Source organism: Nicrophorus vespilloides, unplaced genomic scaffold (genome assembly GCF_001412225.1).
Source record: "Nicrophorus vespilloides isolate i.1.1-1 unplaced genomic scaffold, Nicve_v1.0, whole genome shotgun sequence".
In the NCBI taxonomy this organism is placed as follows: Eukaryota; Metazoa; Arthropoda; class Insecta; order Coleoptera; family Silphidae; genus Nicrophorus; species Nicrophorus vespilloides.
Window position 1 is genome coordinate 576,189 of NW_017100106.1, and position 16,637 is coordinate 592,825.

At 29.3% G+C, this 16,637-nt stretch overlaps 1 protein-coding gene across 3 annotated transcripts in view; it reads left to right on the top strand.

The window, feature by feature from the left end:
* The first annotated feature begins 967 nt into the window (after positions 1-967).
* The window catches only part of LOC108568279 (extracellular sulfatase SULF-1 homolog), a 103,220-nt gene continuing 87,550 nt past the window's right edge, over positions 968-16,637 (top strand). The window contains exons 1-2 of one of the 3 annotated variants that reach the window (XM_017929257.1): positions 968-1,212; positions 8,419-8,435. The gene's annotated coding sequence lies outside the window, so the exon portion shown is untranslated. The remainder of the gene's footprint in view (positions 1,213-8,418; positions 8,436-16,637) is intronic. The other 2 variants (XM_017929256.1, XM_017929258.1) reach the window with 2 other exon arrangements.

Below are 16,637 nucleotides of genomic sequence, written 5' to 3' on the forward strand. Positions count from 1 at the left end.
ATTATTCAAGAGGAATGAACAAATTCGTAAAGGATAGATACAAATAGGGTTTATTTATTGAAAATATAATCTGCATTTCAGCATATTCTAAACATTACTTCTCTTTGTGCTTGAAATAAATCTGTCACATGTATACTAGTGGAACCTAACCTATTACAAAAGGCTCTATGCTAACCTTACCCTCCGAGAGTTTTGGAAAAAATCACTTCCACAAGATAAACTGCTTCAAGATCATTGACAAATTTGCTTTTGATACGAGTACGTATCTCAATAACAATTGCATTTTACTTAATGTGTATAGTTCCAAGCATTCACCGAGTACCACTAGAATCCATAATGGTTCCCTACTAGTTCATCATTTAGTTGAATGATGTTTTAACCCTTTATAATTCTACAGATTCATCTGGTTTTACCAGATTTTGCTTATTAGATATTCCTATTATTTGTTGGATTGTAGTGTTATTTATTTTTATTCATGACGTAGTTGTGAAACAATGTATGTGTTTATTTTAGAGATTTAGATTTCTTTTTGAATTGTGTTAACGTAATGCCAGTATCATTGGACTGAACGGATTACAAATTTTATGTAAAATCACCTCGGGATTAACAACTCGTTTTCGGTATAAATATTTACCGATTTAAGCGTCGAAAGGCCAACGGGATCAACAATTCGTTGGATAATTAATGTACATAAAGAATTCTCAATTAGCGAACATGTATTTATCATCGTTTTGTTAAGTAGAATTAGGTTGAAAGATGGATGTGGTTTTGCTCGAGGTGCAGACACGCATCTACTGGGACATTGTTGTCTATGGTAGCGAGTAGAGTGAGTAGTCTGCAGTAGAGTAGAGCATGCATGATGATGATAATGCCTGATTCAGTCTGTGCATTCTTGAATGCATCTCTTCTACCTATTCGCATCGCCCCCACCACGAGACAGCCTTGTCTCGCCATGTGACTCCTCAGCGCGAGAGTCCGCGTCGGCTTTTTTCTTCAGTGCGCGTCCAACACGACCAGGTGGCGGGTGGCGCGATTCAAACATCTCTTGTCCTTCCAGATACGACGAAGACTCATACAGAGAAGACACACGATACGAATCCGATCTGGATCAATCAGAGACTAAACTAATTAAAAGTGATTTATTCCCACGCTCACTGCTACCAGTTACACAAGACCAACACTCTTCCACGGTTCAATTGGACTTTGTCGAAGGTACAGCTCATTATATTATTACTCTTACCATACATTTTTTCCATCTCCACTCGAAAGAAACTAGTTTCATCATCATATACACACGTATCAAACTTGATTTATATCCGACACATAACACAGATTGAAATTAGTGTGCATTATTTATGAAAAATAATATTAACTTAAATGATTTTACAAATACGAATCAATCAAATATTACTCTCCCATATAGTTTTGTACTTTCCCAATGACTTTAACTTAACAACGTGTTTACACTATAATTTCATCAACAATTTAATATAATACAAAATATTTACTACCAAAAATTATTAACTTGTCTTAAGAAAATGTTTGCTCATTCTATATTTGGTGATAATTCAGCCAAATAAAGAATAAAGTGCTTTATAAATAGAACGACTCGAGCAATTCATTGTCTTTAATGCCAAATTGGTTCTTGTATATGCTCATTATCCTACTACATATTTATGATAAGCACTTTAATCCATTATATAATTATAAATTAGATGTATCAATTGAAGAACAATGTACGTTTAAGCACAGATTTTTTGAAAACGTTGAACAGTGTCGTCGTTGCATTAGATCCAATATGAAAAACATATACTAGTTGTATTTGTAATAAATTTGTGGGTCAGCGGCTGCGATTACTAAAATGATGACCTTTCTCGGTTTCTGCATTGGCTCATTAATAATGTAAATTAATTACTATTTTCTTTCGGTTTTATTGTCTTCGACGCAGATAACATTTATCTATTTTCAGTTAGCATCATTTTTATTTCATACTCAACAAATTCTTACATAATAGATATTGTTTGTATCAACAATTTATAATTAATTTGTATCTACATAGTTTTGTTTAATAACTAAGATGATATATTTTGGTGAGGTTTATCTAAACGAAAACACAATATTTTTATGGATATAGAAAATAAAATGTTTAGAAAAAAAAGTGATTTTGTAATATTTGATACAGGGAGAAATAAATATATTTTAATGTTATTTATATAATATCAAATATATTTTACAAATTTTATGAGTAATCTTCAAATTCAGCAGTTTCCTCTCATAGTGCGGTTTTCATCATCCCGGATTCACTATAGTCTGGTTTAAAAATTTCAAACAAACTTAAATTTAATTGTCAATATAAAAATATCCAAAAAATAAGTACACAAAATTATTTTGTTTATATATAAATAATCTTCTTTTATACAGTCAAGTTTATTTTTATGCAGTTTATTATAATGCGCTTTTAAAATTCTCGATTGTTTCAAACAGTTCGGGATATTGGCGGAACCCGCACTTTACGATATATGATAATTTTACTTTGGTAAAATAAAATTAGTTCAATTTTTCATTTATAGTAAGTTGATTCTTCATATAAGGTTAAATTTTGAAATTAATATTATATTTTTTTTGCTTCAAATATAAATTGTAATATAAATGTGTTTAGTTGTAATAAATCATAAATATTGTCTAGATCAGATTGTTATTACTTACTAATATTAAAAATGGTCTTATCAAAAGTGTCACACATTTTCTTTTTATCTACCACAATTTATTGTACAATGTATGAGTGGAGCATTGAAGTAAATTTGTAATTTTAATAAATTATAATTTTTGTTTAAACTGTTGTTTTATCTAAAGTTATCGATTATTATTGAATCAGCTAAATATATTGCTGTATTTCTCCCTCAAAAAGGGAGTCGTCTATTTTTGTGCATAAAAGAAAAAAAAACGTGCGTGTATTAACTGTAGTTTGCTCAATTAATATTTTGAATAGTTTGTTTTGAAATTTTCAAACCGGACTAATCGAGGTTGAACTATGCTGTACTGTAATGTAAATTGTTCTGTGTTTGCAAATAATCTATGTTTAAATATCTATTTTTTTTGTGTGTGGTTTTTATGTTTGTTGTTTTGAATTAATGTTGTTGATATTCTTTATATTATTAACTAATTTTATTGTCTGTGTTCTCTGTCAATCTAACAAAGTGCATCTGACGTCTTGTTAAGTTTAAGTGGAAGACAAGAATCCTACTTCACAATAGTAATATTTCATATAGAACTCTTATACAGAACTCTTAAAGTAAACATTGAAATAGGCATTCTTAAGATTATACACGTACAAGTGAAATATTATATTTTAAAAGAACTACTTATAAAAATACTTGTTTTTTTATAAGTCGAATGGTTCATTGTAAATAAAAAAAAGTATGGAAAATCCAAGTATTCTTTTTTATAATGCGCACAGAATTCAAGGAAATTCGTATTTATTTTATGCAACTTTTTATTTTTAGATTATATAGTAATATATACATATTACTATTTTATAATTATAATTTAATGTTACTTTTTGCCATATTTATTAGCAATCTATTGAACAGAACATTTAGTAAATCAGTTCGCATTTTAGAAATATCCGCTTTACAAAAGATTTATATAATTCTATACTTGAATGATGTTGGTATAGATTTACGTCTTATTTAAAACAGGAATTGTGCAAACTTCTTTATCTAGAATAGCAATGATGGAACCATCCAGGAACTGCATAAGCTTGAGTTATAGTGGTTATAATTCTTGGTTTATAAGGTTTGATTCGCATCAATTGACCGCAGTTGTGAATATGTTGGCATTGCATAATAGTCATAAAGATAGCCCGGCCTCGATCCAATTGATCACTTTCTGCGGAGTCAGGGAAAAGTTAACTATACAATTGTCCGTTCAATTGTGAATTATGGAATATAAAGAGAATTCTCGGAACCGTTACTTTATTACTTAAACATCAAAAGCCATTGCTCAATAAATATTGTAATCTGTTTATTTCATGCCAAAGCGATTAGAAGATCGTTTATATATCTTGTTTAATAATAATATACACTATTTTTCAGACTACAAACGCACGACTTTAGCATACATTTATTAGTCATTTAAAAATAAAATAAGAAAGGAGCGTCTTTTGGTACAAAAAACACTGCAATTTAAAATAATTTTCGTAATGTAACTTTATTTTAAAATATAGCAATACTTCACATAATGAGGGTAATCGATTTTGCCAATATCTGTATATTAAAATAATTTTTCACTTTCATAAACTTAAAATCAAAATTGATCTAGGAAGTCGATGCTTTATTATAGGAAATAATTAAAAACTAAATTTGTAATTGAATAAAAGTTTGAAGCATAAGCAAAGATTGAGTAAATACTTTTCTGCTTAGTCGAGCATGAATACATGCATGCGTATTATATAAATGCAGATGAACAGAGGAATTGAAGTGCAAAACAAATATAAATACTGCAATGCAAATAAACTCGAATCTGGTTAGTGAAACGTTTTGCACAATCGACAGATACTGTTTTAAATAACTTTTAAATTACCGTACATACTAGAATATTCTCTATTTTATGTGTACTGGCAGCGCATATCTGAATTTATCTAAATTTTATGTAAAAGAAATTTCGTTTGAAAACAAAAATAATGTAAATTATCGCAACTGAGAATAGTTTTTTATGTTTTTTGGCAGTACATTAGAGAATGCGACTGCATTTTATGTAAGAGAACAAATATATTTCCAATATTATTTATATTTTAATATATATTAAACTTGAATTAGTTTGTTAAGCGAAGAAAGAAAAGTTTTATTTAGTAAAAAGTTAATGTTCGTCTCTCTTTCATCGCTTAACAATAACAGCTCTTCTCTAACAAAGATTATATTCAGTAAAAAAAAAAAGTTTTTAATCTCATTTAACTCTTTGAGGGGCGGCGGTGCAAGTAATGTACCACATTTTGGACATAATTTTCTAGAAAATTTACAGGAAAGCCATGAATCGATCGTCCATACTATCCGATGTTGATTCAGTTGAAGAAGTTGTCTGATTCAGTTGTATGAAAATTTGTTAGGTTTAGACATTTAAGAATTTCTAGCTCCTCAAAGCGTTAAGCAGTATAACTTCTGGTCATATTTTACGCCAAATTCCTTTTAAATATTTATTAGTATTTTTTTTACTAAGAATTAAAATGGGGTAACATTAACACTGTATATACTTGAAAATTAATGTTCGCTATTTAATAGAAAATTCTAAATTTAAACAATAAAAACATAATTTTACGTGGTTATTCAGATATTCATAAAATATTCTATAATGTTTATTATTGAAATTACTAATTACCAATATTTATATATCATTATTGTGAATCCACCATAAGATTCATGGTTTTAGTGAATTAAGGAACCAGTTATTTTAAATTATATAATATTTTGGTATAGTCTTAAGAAATATTGCTAGTATCCTCCTAATCTGAGATATTTGTAATTATACTCAGGATGTGGTTATATGATTTGTTTTTGTCTATATATAAAATGTTTAACATTTATATAATAAAGTAATGTACTGTATTCATGCACGTACTTGCTAGAAATATGTGGGAGATTCTTGCTAAAATTTGAGAGTAATCTGTTATTGTATATTAGATTAGCTAATTTTAAATAATCTTTATCAATACCTTGTATAGTCCGGGTTATTGGTTCCATCATATTCAGAATTGCTTGAAATCGTATAAAAATAGACTTTAAAATGGACTGCACAAAAGGAGACTTAAATCTATAAAGGATTTTTTTTATTATTTTGTTAATTTAGAAATTTTAATGATATTGATGTATTTTTTCTAGTTGTTAGTGTCTATTAGAGTAGTGATTTTCAAGTGGGACTCGCTAAAAATACTTGGGGAGTCTTTTTTAAGTACAAAAGGGAGTCGCGGACCAAAAAGTTTGAGAAACACTATATTAGAGTATTTAGTTGGTCTTTGGTGATTTATTTTCCACGAAAAACTTCTTTGCTTATATTAGAAATATGTGAATAATTAATCATTTCAGTCCAACCGTATAATGTATTTGTAAATTTGTAAAGGTGTAAATTGTATCATTTTATTATGGTAGCTAAAAGATTTTTTGAAAGTAATTAAGGACACTTTAATACATATTTGTATAAGTGTTGACAGGTAAATGCTATAAATCGTGGAAGAGCAGTGCTTTATCGCGCACATATTACATGTGATGAAGAAAATAAAATGCAGTAGCTTCGGTGGTAAGATAAACGTCCCCGTTGGTCTGTTCGAGGGTTGATAAAACAAGACACACTGATAGCTAATTAGATTGGAGAGAAAAAAAAATATGGTCGTCCGATAAGATTGCTTGCATTCTGAGGGGTAGAAAAATAGATGCAGTCGGTTTTAATTAAATTCCACCCGATTAATCATTCACTTCTATATTTGTCTGGCCCATGTAATAATAAAACAGCTGAAATGTGTACACGAAGATCCATCATTTATTGGCCGAAACACGGCCGGCATTCATGAATTTTATATGGGGTGGTTGCAAGTTAATGTTTTCTTTGGGGGATGGGTTGTTATGGATGTTATGGTTTTATGAGACCGAATGAATGATAGATAAGACCTTTTTGCGGACGACGGATTTATTTACCTATTTTTGATGGAAAATGGTTTTGCCGTTGGGCATAAATTAAGGTGTATTGATTCTAAGGGAAATGCATTACAAATTATATTGATTCGAAATGCAAATCCCGGTACGCTCGCTGTGCTTCCTTTATTTACGTTGCACGAGACTCAGGTATTTTATTAATTAGCTATTATTGAGCGGCGTGCAACAATAAAACCACGTGAACTCCGTTAGAATGTTACATGTTAAGGAGCTTTTCATCTCACATCTCGTCGTCTTTGGTTCGATTCCATTAATGGACGCACGGCTAAAACCAATTTTCCGCTTCTGGACTTCTCGTTCTCCACAGGAGCTTCGGAAAAAATCTGGTCCCCATGGTTACTACTTACCGCATCTTGGCTTTTAAAATGTATTATTTATTCACGCATCCGCCTGTGTTGAGTGCATATTTATTTGTTCCTTTTCTTTTTTTTTTTATTTTTGATCCAAGCTCTTTTAGAGCTAAAGGCTATAAAGTAAAAATAGTCATCGACGATAAACAAATGTTGCATTTAATTAGAACCGAATCGCACGTTTTCTGGATAGGATCGGTAGCTGGACTAATTTAATACCACTTAAACTTTTGAAGTGCAAAGAAAAACACGTTTGGTTTACAGTGAAATCCAAACTGGATCACATTAGTTTCACAGAACCAACAGATTATTAACTGAGAATCTAAAACTACAACTTAGTTGTAAGAACACATACCACTCTTCTTAAAGCATTGATGATGAACATATAATTATTTAACATTAAATACTGATACAGTTTCAATAATATTGGTAAAATTATATTAAACTTTTATATTTATACTGCTACAAAAAAAAAATATTGGACTATCAAACTTGATAAATGATAAGTATCCTATTGGTTTACTATCTTGATCGCTTATTAATGAAGCTGCATGTTAGTTTTGGCTTCTGAAGTTGAATAAAATTGATGACAGGAAGACAATAATCCTACTATATATAATGGTTGTGCTTGTTAGATATGTAATCTTATCATTTAAATTATCTTCAATTGTCAATTTCATTTTTGTAGTAGTTTCTTAAATGTTAATTTCTTCTAAAATGATTTTTTTCTTCTTCATTTTTCCTTATGATCATGGTTCAATGGTTGATCATGATTCTCTGTTTTTCTGTTATTCAATCCTACAGTTATATTTACACACTAATAGATCTTAAATTCTTAGTAGAAAATATTTTAATATAACATAATATTTTATTTTTACAATTTTATTTTAATAATTTATGTTTTTTTTTACTTCTAAATTATAACTATACAAATAAATACGAATAAGAAAGAAAGCTTCTTAATTACAGATATAATCTTAATTATAATATATTAAATTCAATAGAAATTCTAGATATGTAAATTTCTTAACTTAAATACCTAACATATATGTCTGAGTTCCCATCAGTAAACGACAGTGCCACAGTAATTAACATTGAGTTAAATGTCAAGGGCGATAATAAATATTATAGTTGTGTGAACTCTCCGATTTATTACTTGTAATTGCATAATAAAAATACAGTGAAAAAATCTTCAAGAACAAACCAATACAAGTTAAAACCAATACATTAATGGTAATAAATTTATATATTAAAAATAGATTCAAAGTCTAGTTGAGGTTAATTCTCAAGGTGTAGAAAAGGAAGAGAAAACGTATTAAATATTATTAACTTTTGATAATTGCATTATATGTCGTTTTTTGTTTCAGATCAATCGATATATAAGGTAATTAATAATATAGTTAAAAAATATCCATTGTGTTTCATTATTTATATTTTTTTTGTCGTGACGTAAAGATGAAATCTTTATTAGTTTAGTATTATCTTTTTACAAATTTAGTTTATTAGTAATGTAAATAATCTGAGAAAACATATAAAAATATGTACTTTTTGGTTAATAAATGAAGTACTTTAATTAAAAAAAATAAGTTACTATTGAAGAATGTAAAGGAAATCATTGTTTTTATTTGATGATGAACATAATCTTTTCTTTGAGAATTATATATTTATCTATGTAATTTTATAAAATGGATGTCTCTGGAGTAAAATGGTAAAGAAAGAAGATTGATATAGTTTACTGACGTATCAAAGTTTAGGGGAAATGTCGAAAATCTACGATTCGGAACAGACGTCTCGAAGAACCTTGGGAATTACCCTACGGTAGTATTCCAAGCAGAAATAATGGCAATCACGTGCTGCGCCAGAAACATGCTGATGTGGAAAATAGGAGAATTTAGTTTATGTCAGACAATTAAGTCGCGATGAAAGCTAAGAAACGTCCAAGACACACATGGAATATATGGACAAAAGGCTGACAAATATTAAGGTTAAACTACGGATCAGAATACGTGAGGCGACCTGAAGACACTGTTGTTTACAAGCAAGGAAGTTCAGAAATTACTCTTGGACTGAAGCCAAGTAATAGTATATCATATTCGCAAAGATCGTAAAACTCCAGATGGAAGAAGGTGTTATAAAATATCTGCAACATATCGTTTTCTATAATAAAAAGTTTTCAAATTTTATTTAATTTTGAAGAGAATCAACGAGTAATCAAAAAATGACAGACTCTGACATAGACTTAAATATCCGATTTGATACCCCGAAACACGATTTACTATTTGCTTTCAAAAGAAATGTATACATGCATTCGTTTTAATAAAACTCTTGATTTGAAAAGTGATTCATGCAGTCAATTATAAACATGTGTCGAAATGCATATACGAAACGATCTTGTTAGCTTAAGCGCTTTTTTTATGTTCATCTTCATATACCGCTTATATATAATTCCGAATCTCAAGTGAATCTTCTTCGGAATAATTTAGGAGATATCTAAATTACGAACAGACACTTCTCGTGGTCGTTTATCCCTTTCTTCCGACATATATATGCAGATTTTAATTAACTCATTCATATATATTCATTTTTTTATCTACAAATTTAACAACACGCATCAATGGATAACTTCTTATTCTTCCATTTATTCATTCACTAATTTTCAATTAATATTCAGTGATATCGACTGCATTAGTTGGACCCATGAGAATGCATTTTACGCAATGGATTTTGGTAACCAAGCAATGCTATGGATGAACCGTTCGTATTTTATTGCACCTTTGTAGTTGATTTTCTTTTATGCGTAATCTTTTCGATCTTTTCTTCAAAAATTTCAATTATATTACTCAACATTTTGATATTCATCAATAATAAACATTTTATTTTTACCAACTCTTTTCTAGTAATCCATGCATTTTTAGTGAACATTCAGAAAATGATCTACAAACTTCCAATGATTTGGACTATTTCAGTCGTTGGGTTGTGTTAGGTGTTGTCAAGGAGATTTATAGCTAAAACACGTGTGCGTCATTCAAGCCACAATTGCTACCGTTTCCAATTTGTAGGTTTCCATGGTTTTCATTTGGAGAACTTCATTTATGATCCAATTAAAATGAATAAATTATATTGTTTATATAATAATATAGTGGTTACGACCCAATAATACAGTTCATTTATATGCTAAATAATTATTTTTTGCGGAAAATCTATTTTAAAATCCAATTAAATGTAATACAACGAATACAAAAACAAGTTTAATTATGCCGTTAGTTATGCAACGGCTATAAAAACTAATTGCTGATGCTATTTTTAAAATTCGGAACAGCACATCATTATTCCAGACGGAAAAAGAAAACAAAGGCGATTATTATTATTGGTGGAGGTGAATTTAAAAATATCCTCTTAGCCTTCCCAATTATTTACATCGCAGGTAAATCCAGAAATATCCATTTGAAATATTTAGACATTCTTTTCGTTTTAAAATCAATTGAATTCTCCGGCCAACTATACAATAAATATTTAATTTCGTCTCTTATTTATTAAAACCGCTTCCACGCAAATAGCGGTACAATAAAGATTTGCTGAATGTTAATTATCGGAAGCCGCCGTTCCGAGAATGGTAAATAATAATTAAACATGGAAATTGAAAGAATGCTGCCTACACAGATTAGAAATGATGTCTTAATTATTAGTGTCCTGTAACTGCTATATATTTTGATGTGTTTTTGTAAGACAAAAAATAAAATACTAAAGAAGAAGAAATTTTGTTTGTTAGCAGATTTTTGTAAGAGGTAGTAATGAATGATGATCTCATTAATCATTGAAAACAATTACATAATTCAATTGTTTTTTTCTTTCGTTCTAAGTTAATATTTGTTCAATTTTTCATTTTAACTGAATAGTAATGAAATTCTTTGGATAAGCTTAATAATTAGTAGAAAATGATTAAATATTAACTGGTGAACGCACAGAATATAATTATGGTTTTGTTTGTCTAGGTTAGTAATAAATATTGAATTTTGTTGATACATTGCAACTTTGTTAGGATACAGTGTTTATTTAAAATCATAATTGTATAACTTGTAGACAAAAATATTGAATTATTGATGACAACATGTTTCTGACAACAAGAAGATTGAAGTGTCTCAAGCCCTTGGATCTACAAATTGCTTATGAATTTCAATACCGAATCGATTTACAAAATATTCTGTCAAAATTAAAATAATTTAATTCCCAAATTATATATCACAATAGTGATGAGATAGTAGAGAACTTATTTATGTTTATAATATAATTTAATATTTAATCAAATTTTACTCATATTTTGAAAAGTTATAACAATTCGAGACAAATAGAATTATTGTAACAAAGAAGATTTGTTAGATTAACACATCTTAATATAAAATAAATTAATACTATAAGAATAAATATTTTATAACGTATTCAGAAACATAATACAATTAATTACAAACAATTTTAAATTTATATTGGTTTAAAATATAACATATTGACGGTATACGCTATTGATATTGAGTTTTATGTATAAAATATTCTTTCTCGAGTATAATGTGTATTGTGAAGCAAACTTCTTCGGGGTTAGTTGCTTCTTTTATTTTTTTTTTCATCGTTTTTTGCCACACACAACAACATAATGCGGCTATCGAAAGAGACCTGAGGCCAGGAATGCAGACGGAGTTTAGATATATTTGTCGGTTACCCGAAAATAATACGCCACCAATATATATTATCGTCATCTGGACCTCCTCGATTCAATCCAGAACACTTTCACGTATCATTACTTTCTCAAATTACCTCTTTAGACGACAATAATTAATGTCCGTACAAATGTTAATTGGAAAATCTTGGTAGTTAATGAAGTGAACGAAAATATTCTTTTTATTATTTTTTTTAATTCGTGTTCCGCACCGTTTACAATCCTAATAATTGACATTTTTATTAGTTAGAATGCACTCGCTTTAATGGAGCTAACAATTTCAGCTGAACATTTAATTAATCTTGGATACTTTTCGTTTGGTTTTATTTTGTTCCATGTCTTGTAAAAGGCATTCAATTAAGCCAATTTATATGTACAGGCGAGACGAGAAAAAGGAAGGACGACGAATGGGCTCACTCTGCATATTATATTTATAACATATGGCCTGTAATTTTTCAGGAAGTGCGAAGTTATTAAAAGCACCGCAGGCCGATGTTGTCGAGTCTCGGTGACTGCAGTAGTAGTAGCGTTTTTGAGGATTGTATAAAATTCGCATTCGCTTCCAAGGGTTATCCCCTTTCGATTATATTATATTTACCCAATTTATGGGCAGACAGTTTTAATGCATCTAATGCAATAAATATTCAGAGCCCTTCGCAAGGTCGGGACCTGGGCGTCCTTTGGGACCGAGTGCAACGGCCATACCGTTCATCAACATGTCAAACTAGGGCATTATGCAGATCTATCTTCTCCCCAAACACGCATACATCCAATCCAGATTCGGGGACTGATCTGAGCCGCTGAAACATATCAATCGGAGATTAAGCGTGAATCCACGAAACTGCGCTATTATATCCATGTAGGAACTACGCTACACTCTCCCTCGTCACTCTCGTGAAATGAAACGAAACGAAATGGGATGCGAAGAACACTGCCATATGTTAACCCAATCAATTGGTTGGTCTGCGGCAAACAAGTTTGCTGCTTTTAAAAGCTGCAAATTAGTGAATGGCAAGCCAAAATGAAAACGGAGAACAAAAAGTGTAGACTTAAGTTTGGGGTCGACCTCCGCCACGCAGCCGCCGCCGTCGCCATCAGCCAGACTTGCATACAAAAAACCAGCAGCACCAATTTTTAATTTGGCGCCCGGGATTCGTGCAAATGGCAAACCGGGCTGATTTAAATTTACAAAACACTTGCCCGAAACAACCGAGCGAGCCTGGTTATTAATTGAGCGTGTCAATGAAGACTCAGAAGTGCATGCAATTTTAGTCTACAACTGTACTACTAATTGTCGACAAGTTTAAATAGCATTTATCCAAAGATCATTGTAACTGTTATATAAACATATCTTCCTATATTTGCATATTGGTTTTTCCAATATTTATTTATTTACAGTGTGTTATTTATAGACTCGGAATATCCTTAAATACACATGTAAACATTAACAGGATATTCATTTTTCGCAATAAATTAAAGAATATATTAATTCTTATTTCTAAGATAAGCATTAAATATTTGTTTGATATTAATATCAGATTTTCTGACTGGACCCATAGGCGACAAGTCCAGGAGATCTCGTTCTGATCTTAAACTGATAATCATTTATTTCTTCTTAGTAACCTAAAAACATCAAGTAGAAACGTAGTTTATAAATCTTTACTAAGAAGTAGAATCAAATATGCATGGCATCCAATTCAACTCATAATCTTATAAATAAAATCAAATAAATTCTTCAGTAAAATTTTATGTGTCCCATTTACAAGAATTCTCATTTTGAACACTTATATTAAATTAATTGACATATTTAGAGAAAGATTTCAATCACATATGTATCTATCTCGACAATGTTAATTACTAGTCAATTTCAATATATTTATCGGTACGTCCTGGCATTGGAAGTATTTTCTGTTATTATATGATTTATTAGAAATACTGACAGTATTACTATTAATCAATCTAGTAGTGACCACTTATCTTATTTACTAATATTTTATTGCATCTTTATAGAATGGTTTATGCTTACATAACTATATAACTATAGTAAGTTCCTAGTTTATTTAATAAATGTGACCCGCAAACAAATTTACTAAATGTAAATCAAAATAAATAAATTATAATATATTTCACTTGGTTTTTGATTGAGCATCACGTGATATAAATTAATAAAACTGAATTATAATGGAGCATTTATAATTTGAATCAAAGAAATCAACAAAATAATTATAGAATTCAAAAGAAATGCAGAAGTTATCAGTGGCTGATATGAGTGTATTTATTAAGAAATTAATTGCAAACTGACAAGAGTAAACTGATAAATCGATCAACAATTTATAGTAAACAAATTGCCTCAGTGAGTAATGTATTTTGCAAATAATATAAAAAGATATTTAATAACAAACAGTTTTTCACAATATTTTTTATTTAATAACTTCGAATATAATAGTGGTATTAAAGCAATACTTCGCATAAGGCGTCTTTGAACAGTCCGTATTCCATATAATCCGTTTTGAAGATTTCAATGGAAGTAAATTTTAACTAAGTAAATTAAAAATAAAATTATTGCGTTATATATATACAGTCAAGTCTTTTTTGTGCGGTTTTAAAGTCCTTGGTTTGTACAGTTTCTAATAGGGATATTGGCAGAACCAAATGAAGATTATAGGTATTGCTAGTATTTATTTGAAATATTATAGTGAAATAGTGAACATACGCATGTTATAAAAATATTCAAAATTTACAATTGTATTTTCGGGACAATAGGTTTCTGATGGCGGTTCACCTTTCGGTCTGTTCGACCGCCCAGGGCGCCGGTTAGATAAGGGCGCTGTTCGTCGTGTCAGAATATGTTAAGCAACCGTAAAATTAATGGAATGGCGACGAGGGGAGGGCGACATTTGTGCTAAGCTGGGCCTGGTACTAATCTTTCAGCGGTCTGTGATTATGTATATTGGATGAAAAAATGTAAACGTAAAACGGTAATTGTTGTTTCTACATGAGTTTACTAACATCTGTGTAAATGTTAAATCTCTTATACAAAGTTGTTACTCTCTCGAGGAATGTATAAGATACATACTGATAAACGATTTGTTAGTAGGTAATATAAAAGCTGTTACGCATTAGTTGAATTATAAATGCAAATAACATAAATTGTAAGTAAGTGTTATATATATATATGCAATTACACATAAAGTAAGAGAATCCCAGCTTGTTTTGTAAATTTATTAAGAATTTAGATAGAAATAAAAAAATGTAGCGATATCTTTAATTTAAATGTAAATACGTCAGTTAACGTATTAAATATGACAACAATTTGATTTATTTCCATAGAAAACGAAAAGAAAAAAATGCATTTGAGATTTGTTGATCAGATATGTTAATATGGTGAATGCTTCGTTAATTCTGCAAATATTATATAGCAAGTATAAAACAAGTTTATTGTCCAGTTAATTTTATGCATTATCAAGATGCTAGTAATTGCGAATGGATACTTGAAATCCGCGAATTGTAGATTATCTTCTGCTAATGCAGGTTAATTATGTTATTAAAGACATTCTAGCTGTCACTTTTATCAAGTAAATCCGTATTTTATTGTTATGTAATATTTTCAATTTTACAAACGTTATCTTGATTGAATTAACGCTTGAATCATAAATAATCCTTTATAGTATAATACAATATGCTCATAACTAAGATTTATTTTTCTTATATTACTATTTATATTTTACTTTATATCGAACATGATTTCATTAAATTTCATTAAATAAAAATAAAATTATATTGTTATTAAGATAAATATACCAGTAATACATGCTTAGTAATTAAGTATATATTATACAATAGATAGGTATATAGCACGAATTAAATTCTATTAGGTTTTTGAACATCTTTATTTTAAAATAATTCTCAACTATATGTATATAAGTTGAAAATAATTCAAATTACATATTGTGGAATTTCTTTGCATTGTGTCCTTGGTGTACTTGTTTATCAGCTGAATGAAAGCACCGAAAAAGACGAATATAATACTTTTAATGGACCTGACGATCAAGGTTCAGCTCAAATGAAACCTTCTTAACCAATACTCTATTTAAATGATTATAGAGTCATACCGCGTTTAACGTTATCTCTGATAATGATTTTTTTATTTAAGTCCGCAATTTGATATAAAATTGAACAAAAAAAAACAAATTAAGTTATTCTATAAAATATGGATACATATTGTACTAGAAGAAATTAATGTTGAAGAAATTACAAATGTAGTTATCCAGATGATGTCAATGAAATGGATTTTAGAAATGTATTAAATGTGGAAGATAAAGATCTTTTAGCAAAGAACATGAAGATAAAATTAAAGAAGTTTCTGCCACAAAATGTTAACAACCAAAGATTTGCGGGCGCAGTTTGGAAACCCCTGAGTATTGTAAAAATGAACTTTCACTTAACTATATAATTTTGTGGAAAGTATCCTATTCGTTAATCGAGGTATGACTGTACAAGTCTGAAACTATTTACATATGAGACAATGCACAATTGAAGATATGATAACTAATAGTTGGTATGAGTGAAAGTCATTTGTTTCTTATATGTAAGCAATATAATATTAATAAACTTAGATGTTTTTTTTTCTGGATCTTTTCAAAAATTTAAAAAAAATGAGGGGAAGAGTCTTCAGTTCCAATTAATGCAGTTAATGTAGATCTTGAAAAGTTACAAATTTTGAGGAATGTTTTAAAAGGTGGCTGTACTGACTTAAGAAATGTATTGAAATAAATGGAAATTATGTAGAGAAATTACAAAATGATGAAAATTAAAAATAAAATTGTTTTTATTTTGTTTTTTTTCAGCCAACTTAGAGAAGTTTGTTAGCCACAACCC